Source organism: Neofelis nebulosa, chromosome X (assembly GCF_028018385.1).
Source record: "Neofelis nebulosa isolate mNeoNeb1 chromosome X, mNeoNeb1.pri, whole genome shotgun sequence".
Classification (NCBI taxonomy): Eukaryota; Metazoa; Chordata; class Mammalia; order Carnivora; family Felidae; genus Neofelis; species Neofelis nebulosa.
The window spans coordinates 103,931,722-103,942,800 of NC_080800.1; the positions used below are offsets into that span (position 1 = coordinate 103,931,722).

At 38.0% G+C, this 11,079-nt stretch overlaps 1 pseudogene; it reads left to right on the forward strand.

Annotated features, from left to right (window-relative positions):
- Positions 1-2,460: 2,460 nt before the first annotated feature.
- On the forward strand, positions 2,461-3,503 carry LOC131502468 (transcription factor BTF3-like; annotated as a pseudogene).
- The last annotated feature ends 7,576 nt before the right edge of the window (positions 3,504-11,079 follow it).

Genomic DNA, 11,079 nt, shown 5'->3' on the forward strand with positions numbered 1-11,079 from the left:
AACTGCTATTGGATTGTTTCTTATTCTTTAATTTTCAGGAAACAGATTGTCCAAAATAATTTTAGCCTTTTAGTCTCTCGCTTTAAAAATACAGTCAAATATTGATCTTACCACAGAGATCTGATAGGAGATGAACTTGGGATCTTCCCCCTGGACAATAGAGACCATTTGGTCCAACAGAGTACCAATTACAACACGTATTTTATCATTGTTTTCCCAAGCCTCCCTTGGGAATTCTGTCTGATAAAAAGTAAAAATTGCAACACTGTTTGATTCTTTGGTGCAGACTTTTTCCTTCTCTTTGTCCTGCAAAGTCACACAAAGTACATTTTCTCTCTCTGTCTCCATACTCCTGACACTTTCACTTTCATTAAATTCCAGAATAGCAACTTTCTTACCCAGACAAAATGGGCTCCCTGGGAATAACCAGCCTCATCGTTATTTAAATAAAATTACATATGTATGCCAATTCAATTGTCTTCAAGTATCAGTGTTATTTCTCAGTCAGCAAGTAACCAGGCTGTAGACTTTTTGCATTTTCATCTACTTTAAAGTGCAACTGCTCAGCTAATGAGATCACTATAGCCCAGCAGAAAGCTCAAGTTTGAAGTGAAGTTTTTTTTTAAGTTTATTTATTATTATTATTTGAGAGAAAGACAAAGAGAGAGGTGGAGAGACCCAAGCAGGCTCAGCGCTGCCAGCACAGAGCCCCATGCAGGGCTCAAACTCACAAACCCTGAGTTCATGACCTGAGCTGAAATCAAGAGTCAGAAGCTCAACAGACTGAGCCACCCAGGTGCCTTTGAAGTTATTTTTCTTTTCATTTCAGTCAAGATTTTTTGCTTGTTTGTAAGTTTTTCCCCTCTGTGCTGAAATGTTACTACTCATTGTGTTTGATCCAGTCCAGTGTTGAATCTGTAATTCCACTTCATGGCAAAATAATGTTTGTTTCTATCTTCATAATCTTCCAGAAGTAGCTATGAAGTAGCTATCTCCAGCCTCATGCCACTGAGAGCTAATTTGAAAACTGTTAGCAAAATATCCCAAATCACTGGAGGACCAGTGGAGACATGGGACAGAGGTCAGAGGCCCTTCTCCAGGACCCAGGTTTTCCTGGTGACTTAGCTCCAGGTAGCCCCACATTTGTTCCAGGTGGTCTCGAAGGGCGGGAGCTTTCATTCGGACTGTGAGCAGAGGCCCTCAACAAAGGCCCTGGGCACCAAGCCTGGTCCATTGCTTTCTGAGCAAACCTCCCCAGAGCTCAGACCTGGTTGGGAACCCTGGCGGGAATGACACAGTGGTTGCTTCTGGATGAAGCCTGCAGTGTGGACACTTGCTGGATCTGAGGCCTCTGCTCAGTGCCCAGTCTCTGAGTGACTGCCTGGATCTTGAACCTGTTATCAACGGGTGCCTTATGCAGACTGCTTGGAACCCTGAAACAGGTGTTGATCCTGCTCCTGCCTAAGAGGCTGTGGAGGAACCACTTTGTTGATAGATAGATAGATAGATAGATAGATTTAAGATCGTATTTACTGGTATATAATGATGAAACCTCCTAGGACCCTCTGGCCAACTTAGTAGTCTTTTAAGCTTTAGCAATCACCTTTAGCCCACATGGTTGATTAACCTTTCTTTTTATATCTATAGATCCTGCATTCTTTCCTAGAAAGAACAGAGCACCTCTGTACAACCCTCAGGCACTAAGGAACCAGATCACCTTGCTCCAAGCACTGAGATAACATCTGTAGCTGGCACCATTGAGTCTGCACATAATCAAGAAATGTTAGGTATTCCCGTACTCTCTTTATTGATTAATTACCCTAAATGCCTTTAAAAACCCGTGGGCCAGTAGTGCCTGGGTGGCTCAGTCAGTTAAGCATCTGACTCGGTTTCAGCTCAGGTCAAAACCTCAAGGCTCCTGGGTTCCAGCCCTGCATCGGGCTCTGTGCTGACAGCATGGAGCCTGCTTGGATTCTCTCTCTCCCTCTTCCCTCCCACTCCCCACCTGCTCGCTATCTCTTTCTCTTAAAAATAAATAAATAAACATTTAAAAAGAAACACCCATGGGCCAAGCAGAAACCTTAGAGTTGGCCTTTGGACAAGAGTCACCTTCTTCCCAGGTGGCCAACCTCTTGAATAAAACTCATATTCCTTTCCAACCAAAACTTATCTCTTGAGTATTGGTCTTTGGAGTGATGGGCAGCTGAACTCGGGTTTTGGTAACAATGATCTCATATATTATTAATATAACATATTATTACATAACATATATTCAAAATTCTGAATAAAAATTCAGGGAACCTGGAAACTTCTGAACAACAAAAATAAATTTAAGTGGAAAAAGACTAGTTCTTTAAATATTTTAAAATATCAATCACATGTTCCTGATAATTATTAGCAAGGTTAAAGAAAAAGTGACTACTGAAATCATTAAAAAAATTTTTTAATGTTGAATCTCAGCTGGTCCACCCGAGACCCCCTGAGCACCAACCCTAGTCTCCCACGCGGTCCCATTTCTGCTCCAACAAGATGAAAGAAACTATCATGAACCGAGAGAAACTCGCCAACTGCAAACACAAGTACACATTGGTGGGAAAGGAACTGCTTGCTGAAAGAAGGTGGTTCATACAACAGCTACAGCAGATGATAAAAAACTTCAGTTCTAGGGCGCCTGGGTGGCGCAGTCGGTTAAGCGTCCGACTTCAGCCAGGTCACGATCTCACGGTCCGTGAGTTCGAGCCCCAGGTCAGGCTCTGGGCTGATGGCTCGGAGCCTGGAACCTGTTTCCGATTCTGTGTCTCCCTCTCTCTCTGCCCCTCCCCCGTTCATGCTCTGTCTCTCTCTGTCCCAAAAAAAAAATAAAAAAAAAAAAAAAAAAACAAAAAAAAAAACAAAACTTCAGTTCTCCTTAAAGAAGTTAGGGATAAACAATATCTCCGGTATTGAAGAAGTGAGTATGTGCACAAACCAAGGAACAGTGGTCCACTTTGACAACCCTAAAGTTTAGGCATCCCTGGCAGCGAACACTTTCACCATTACAGGCCATGCTGAGACAAAGCAGCTGACAGAAATGCTACCCAGTATCTTAAACCAACTTGGTGCAGTCTGAAAAGTTTAAGAAAGCTGGCTGAAGCTCTGTCCAATCTGTGGATGGAAAGGCACCACTTTCTAACGGAGAGGATGATGATGATGAGGTTCCAGATCTTGTGGAGAATTTTGGTGAGGCTTCCAAGAATGAAGCAAACTGAATTGAGTCAACTTCTGAAGATGATAAAACTTGAAGAAGTTACTGGGAGCTGCTATTTTATATTATGACTGCTTTTTAAAAATTTTGTTCATGAATCTGATAAAATCTAGACCTCTAATATTTTAAGCCCAAGCCCCTTGGACACTGCAGCTCTTTTCAGTTTTGCTTATATACAATTCATTCTTTGCAGCTAATTAAGCTGAAGAAGCCTGGGAATAAAGTTTGAAACAAGATTAATAAAGTTCTTTGCCTAGTAAAAAAAAAATTTAATGTTTATATTTATTTTTGAGACAGAGCATGAGTGGGGGAGGGGCAGAGAGAGAGGGAGACACAAAATCTGAAGCAGGCTCCAGGCTCTGAGCGGCCCGCACAGAGCCCTACGCAAGGTCAAACTTGTCAACCACGAGATCATGACCTGAACTGAAGTCAGATGCTCAACTGACTGAACCACCCAGGTGACCCCTGAAATCATTTTAAACATTGCCTCTCCCTTTCCATATCCTACTAGATTGAGGAGAGTCTGTTTTAACTTCCACTGTAATTTTGTTTTCTACTTTCTTGTTCTCCCTTCAAGTGTGGTATCTTCTGTTATACAGATCACAGAAAATACAGTAAAACCTTGTTTGCAAAGTATAATTCATTCAGGAAATATGCTTGTAATCCAAAGCACTTGTGTGTCTAAGCAAATTTTCCCATAAGAAATAATAGAAACTCAGATGATTTGTTCCACAACCCAAAATATTCATATAAAATGATTACAATACTGTAAAATAATACAAAATAATAAAGAAAATGTAAAATATTAAAAAAAGATAAATAACTTGCATTTACCTTTGAAAACTTTCGTGGCTGGTGTGAGGGAGACAAGACTTTCCCTCTGTGAGGGAGGACGACTTTCACTATCACTAACGGATCACTGCTATCTATTGGCTCAATGGAATCTTTTTCTTTTCATACCACTTTAAAAAGGAACCTATCCAATGACACTTGCTTTTGCTTCCTTTTGAGGATTTTGCAGAAGTGTGACATTGCATTGTCATTAAACAGATTCATTGCTCGCAGTGCTACAGCCTTATTTGGGTGGTGCTTTTCTACAAATTTTGCACTGTTTCCCACATTTTACACATCTCCCTAATCTCATTTGCAGTGAGGGATTCCTCCACCTTTCCTCTTCCTCCTCTGCACACAAGATCTCCTCCATAGCCTCTTGCTGTTGCTCGCGATGCAGATCCATAAGTTTGTCAGTGGTCAGCTCCTGGCCATGTTCCTCCACCAGCTCTTGAATCTTATCCTCTTTCACCTCCAGTCCCATGGTCTTCCCCAAGGTTATGATTTCACTGACAACTGGCAGCTCCTGTTCATGAGCAGGCCCCTCTAAGTCATGTCCGAGAACGCAATCAGACCTCAGTTTTCTCCAAGCAGATGAGGGTTCTCTTGGTGATCCCATCCTAGGCTTTATCGATGATCTTGGGGAAGTTCACGATGTGGAAATGATTTTTCCAAAACTCTCAGAGGGTAAGGTTTGTTCCTTCAGTCACCTCGAAGCATTGCTGAAATAGTGCTTTGGTGTAATGCTTTTTAAAGTTCGAAATGACCTGCTGATCCATGGATTGGAGGACTGGAGTGGTGTTGGGAGGAAGGAACCTGACCTTAATGAACTCAAATTCCTGCATCAAGTCATCCTCAAGGCCTGGAGCATGAGAAGGAGCATTATCCATAACCAGCAAGACTTTGAGGAGCAGATTCTTTCCTAAAAGGTATTTCTTCACTGCAGGACTGAAGACCTCATTGATCCACTCAATGACAAGATATGAGTGACCCAAGCTTGCTGTTGGACCTCCACATAACATTTAACTGACTCTTCTGCACCTTGCATTTCTTGAAGGCTCATGAATTCTTGGAATGATACAGGAGCAGGGGCTTGCCTTTGAAATCCCTGCCTGCATTAGCACAAGAGGGTGAGACGGTCTTTCGTGGGCTTGTGACCAGGCATTGCGTTCTCTTCTTCTGTAATGTATGTCCTCTTAGACATCTTTTTTCCAAAAAAACCCCATCTCATCACAGTTAAAGACTTGCTCTGGCAGGTAAAACTCGGAAATGATGATATTCTGGAACTCAGCGAATGCCTCAGCTGTCTTAGCATCCGAACTCGCAGCTTGTCCGTGTCTCACAACACTATGGATGCCACCTCTCCTCTTAAAGTTATCAAGCCATCCCCTTCTTGCCTTGAAGACTTCTTCATTTTCTGTTGACATACTTGGCAGTTTACTTACAAAGTTGGTGTACAAGGCATTTGCCTTCTTGCAGATAAAGTTCTCGGTCACAGTAGCACCTGCTAGTTGCTTCTCGTTTATCCAAACCAAAAGCAACTTTTCTACATCGTCCAGAAGACATGGTGGTTGCTTTGATATTCTTGTGACTCCTTTTGCTGCATCTAGCCCCCTTATTTCTTCTTTCTTCTTTAACAGTGTGCAAATGGTCAACATAGACTTCTTACAAAATCTTGTAATTTCGGCCACTCATATACCTCGTTCATATTTCTCAATGATTTCCTTCTTAACTTCCACCATAGTCATCTCCTTCTTACTGCTTTTCTTTTCAAACTTTTTCTGCAGAAAGCCATTGTATATGCTCACACAAATGTTTTCTTTTTCCATAAAGATGGTATTACTTTATTTCTTTAGGTTTTTAAAAAATACTTTAAAATTGTTTTCAATGTTTTCCTTAATTTTTGTTCTATTTCTCCCTAAATGTCTTACATTTTAGTTGTATCTTATTCCTTGAAACATCATTTTTTATACTATGGAAAAAATGTTATGTTTATTTTTTTTAAATATATGAAATTTATTGTCAAATTGGTTTCCATACAACATTCAGTGCTCATCCCAAAAGATGCCCTCTTCAATACCCATCACCCACCCTCCGCTCCCTCCCATCCCCCATCATTCCTTAGTTTGTTCTCATTTTTTAAGAGTCTCTTATGCTTTGGCTCTCTCCCACTCTAATCTCTCTTTTTTTTTTCCTTCCCCTCCCCCATGGGTTCCTGTTTAGTTTCTCAGGATCCACATAAGAGTGAAAACATATGGTATCTGTCTTTCTCTGTATGGCTTATTTCACTTAGCATCACACTCTCCAGTTCCATCCACGTTGTTACAAAGGGCCATATTTCATTATTTCTCATTGCCACATAGTACTCCATTGTGTATATAAACCACAATTTCTTTATCCATTCATTAGTTGATGGACATTTAGACTCTTTCCATAATTTGGCTATTGTTGAGAGTGCTGCTATAAACATTGGGGTACAAGTGCCCCTATGCATCAGTACTCCTGTATCCCTTGGGTAAATTCCTAGCAGTGCTACTGCTGGGTCATAGGGTAGGTCTATTTTTAATTTTTTGAAGAACCTCCACACTGTTTTCCAGAGTGGCTGCACCAGTTTGCATTCCCACCAACAGTGCAAGAGGGTTCCTGTTTCTCCACATCTTCTTCAGCATCTATAGTCTCCTGATTTGTTCATTTTGGCCACTCTGACTGGCATGAGGTGATATCTGAGTGTGGTTTTGATTTGTATTTCCCTGATGAGCAGCGACGTTAACCATCTTTTCATGTGCCTGTTGGCCATCCGGATGTCTTCTTTAGAGAAGTGTCTATTCATGTTTCTGCCCATTTCTTCACTGGGTTATTTGTTTTTCGGGTGTGGAGTTTGGTGAGCTCTTTATAGATTTTGGATACTAGCCCTTTGTCTGATATGTCATTTGCAAATATCTTTTCCCATTCCGTTGGTTCCCTTTTAGTTTTGTTGATTGTTTCCTTTGGTGTGCAGAAGCTTTTTATCCAATGGAAAAAAGACAGTCTCTAACAAATGGTGCTGGGAGAACTGGACAGCAACATGCAGAAGGTTGAAACTAGACCACTTTCTCACACCATTCACAAAAATAAACTCAAAATGGATAAAGGACCTGAATGTGAGGCAGGAAACCATCAAAACCCTACAGGAGAAAACAGGAAAAGACCTCTCTGACCTCAGCCGTAGCAATTTCTTACTTGACACATCCCCAAAGGCAAGGGAATTAAAAGCAAAAATGAACTATTGGGACCTCACACAGATGTTGACTACAGTACAGTATTAATAAACTCTTGTCATATACTGTGTTTAAGTAACTGGCAATAAGGCAGCAGAGGAAAGGGTCTATATCTGCAGGCGGCTTTACCTAGAATGAAGCAAAGCATTCCTAAACTTACTCTTGTATGGAAAAGCAAAGTACTGTTGCTTTGAAGTGACAAAAAATACACTAGTGCCAGTTGTGGACACTTTCCAATGTTCTGAAAAATCACTGATTTCTGCCAAACACTATGGCCTGAGACTGAGCACCTGAGCATGGGAGATGAATACCCAGAATCCCTCAGCATGAGAGAGATAGAAACACTATATAAAAGTGGCTTAGCTGTGATCATGCAATGTTTGGCATCACTTACTCCTCATATTGCAAGACATTGCTTGTTTATCAAGTTAAAATTTATTAGAAATGTATGCTCATCTTGCAGAACACTTGCAGAACAAGTTACTTGCAATCCAAGGTTTTACTGTATTTGCAAAATTTGCCTTGCCTTAGGCAATATGTTACTTGAGGTTGAAATAGGAAGCTAATCTTGGATAAATGTCTGAGTTCTCTTTGGCTTATCCCATATAATTGGAATATTTAAGTCTGGTCCCCATCTCTTGGTCCTAACATTTCTAATAGTTCAAGGAAACTATGTATTCAAAATTAAGTGACTTGAGAAATAAGGACTAACTGTGTTTTAAATGTAAGGAGCCTAAACATGTCAAAGATAGTACCTGAGAGTTTGTATGGGATGGGGAAGATGGCAGAGACTCTGGATGGACCTCCTTCCCTGTGTTTCGGTGAAGGTAGGGCCAACTTTATCTTTAGACTGCTATAAATGGCACATTGTATGTATTAAGTACTCAATATGTTTTAGCTGCTAATATTTCTGCTGCTGTTGCTATGCAACTTATAGCAAAAGATTGTGTCAATAATGGTGATCTGTATTTTATAAATGATCTTTAATGTTCAATAATGTATTCCCAAGGCTTAGTGTAGCCTGACACATAGTTCGTGCTCAATGTAAATTGAATAACTGAATGTGTTCTTTGTTAACATGAGAAACAATAGGGAAATGTTGAAAATTCAATGGAAACTAGTCTCCACTTCTGGAGAATCAATTCACAGAGTTACAAAGTCATTATGTTTTTTTCTTCTCTCTGGGGGAAACATTGAACCTTCTCAAAACTCCCTCTATAATTATTTTCTGGGTGAAGGCCAAGATATAATTTATAATACTATAACATTCCTATAAGGACTTGGTAGAAGGACAAACGAAATAGTCATTAATGGTGAATATTAGGGTCTTTTTCACAGTAAAATAATAAACTTTTATTTATTTATGAGATATGAATATACAGTGGGGAATCAAGGCATGAAATGATGGTTAAAAATACTATATGTATGTCAACAAAATTTTTAACATGTGAAAGTAATTGTGTTATGGGATTAGAACACACAAAGCTACCTAAGACATTGTTTTTCTTATTGGCTAGTGTATAAAATAAACATGTAACAATTTAAAAGCAAAGATTCTACTGGAATGAGGTTTGGAAATATATATATATACATGTAGGTATGTGTATAAAACAAACATATATCATTGATTAACCAAACATTTATCTCTGTGCTCTAGAACCAGACTACATACAATTCAAAATCAAATGAGTGTCAGAGAAGTAAATAGACAATTTCAGTAGAGTCTGATAATCTGTTAGGATATCGCATTCTATGGGAACACAGAGGTGTACAGCACCCCAGTTTCTAAACAGTGTATTTCAAAAGCTGAAGTTTCAAGGCTGAGTTAGAGTTAGCTAGAATAAAAAGCAGGGAGACTAGGGAAGGTACTACAGATAAAAGAAACATATTGTGTGAGGTTGTGAAGATATGCTTTGTTAAACTGCATGTACATAGGTAAACATGACTCGAATGAGGGTGGGTATAGGTAAGAGATAAAAATAAGGGAGGCAGGGCAGTGCCAGATAACAAAGAATTTTGTATTCTAAGAAGTTTACATTTTTAATCCACATATTGTAGCTTTTTTGGACAGCTAATGTAATGCAAATTCACCATAAACATTCAAATAATACAGATATATAGAACATATGAAGTAAGTACGTCCAATTTCGTAACTATGTTCATACAGCTGGTGAAAATATCTTTTAAAGATATTTAAACCAGTTTTATTAAAATTAAAACAGTGGTTTTTACTTTTTATATAAAAACAATAAATAACAGAAAAAGATTTAAAGAAAAAGTAAAAAATTCATCCTACTGTCCAAACCTCTACCTCTAATTCCACTTGGCAGAGTCAAAATTATGAATAATTTCTGGCTTTTAATACTTTTGAACTCTCCATTTTAACTTCAAATGATATACTTATAAATCCCTACTAAAAAGAGTGAAGTATAATGTTGTAATAAATGGAGAATATTGTCAGATTACCTATCCCCACACACACACACAAAGTCAGCCAAGATAGCTTCACATGGTAAATTCTATTAACACTATAAGCAAAAGATAATTCCAGTATTATTCAACTGCCCCCAAAAATAAAGTGAGAAGAAAAGCTTCCACATTCTTTTCTTCCTCTTCTTGTAAACAACACATGTTAATACCTGAAAACTAACAAGGAGAGCTTGGTAAGGAAAACAATAGCTTTGTCTGACTCACAAATATTGAAGCAAAAGCATTAACTAAAAATCGAATTAAGTCAATTATGAGTTAGTCATCAAACCCAGGGTTCATTTTAAAAATACAAGGATGGTTCAGTATACGAAAATAGTTAAAATAATTTGCTGTTAACAGTACACAGGAAACAGTAATTATAAAAGTGTGGCTGGAGCCTAGGGTTCATTGGGAGGTGGTAGATGATGAGGTTGGCAAGATAGATTGGAAACCTATGAAAGAATGAAAGAATTTATACATAGTGAATGCCAAAAATATCTGTGATTCTAACCAACAGGAGAGTTAAAGAATACTTTTATTTCATTTTTTATATTAGAAGGCAGTAATATTCTATTTCATTTGAGAAAGTAATTACTCCCATAATTCACTTTTTATAAGTATCAAAACATTATTAGTGGCATATGTATATCTATATATCTATATTGATATGTATATCAGAAGTGTAGAGAATAAAAATATATATTGTATCTAGGATGCATTTTTTACACATTAAATTACATCACTAATCATTTGTTTTTGATTAATATATTTCATAACAAGTGCAAATATTAATAAATAAATATAGTCCAATAATTATAAAATTAACATGTAATAATAAAATAGTTTTCGTGTTTCCTGTGTACCAGGAAAAAAATATACACATGCATATACATACTTATAGATGTTGAAATATATATATATATATATATATATATGTATATATATATATATATATATATATATATATATATAATGAAACCTCACAATAACAACCTGTGTTAGTTGCATTACCTTCATATTGAAAATAAAGGAACAACGGCCCACAGGAATCTGATACTAAAATCTGTGTGCTTAATCTACCACATCCTGCTTTCTTCACATAGTACCTTGTGAAAAGACAATGTATAAGAACTTTCTAGTGAGTCAGAATCTTTGAGCAAGAGTGAGAGATTGCAAAATGCAACCCATTCATTGCAAAATGAATTCCATATGCAAAAGAATTTTATTGCAAAATGAAACCCATATGCAAATAATCTATGCATTTAAAAAAATCAGTCC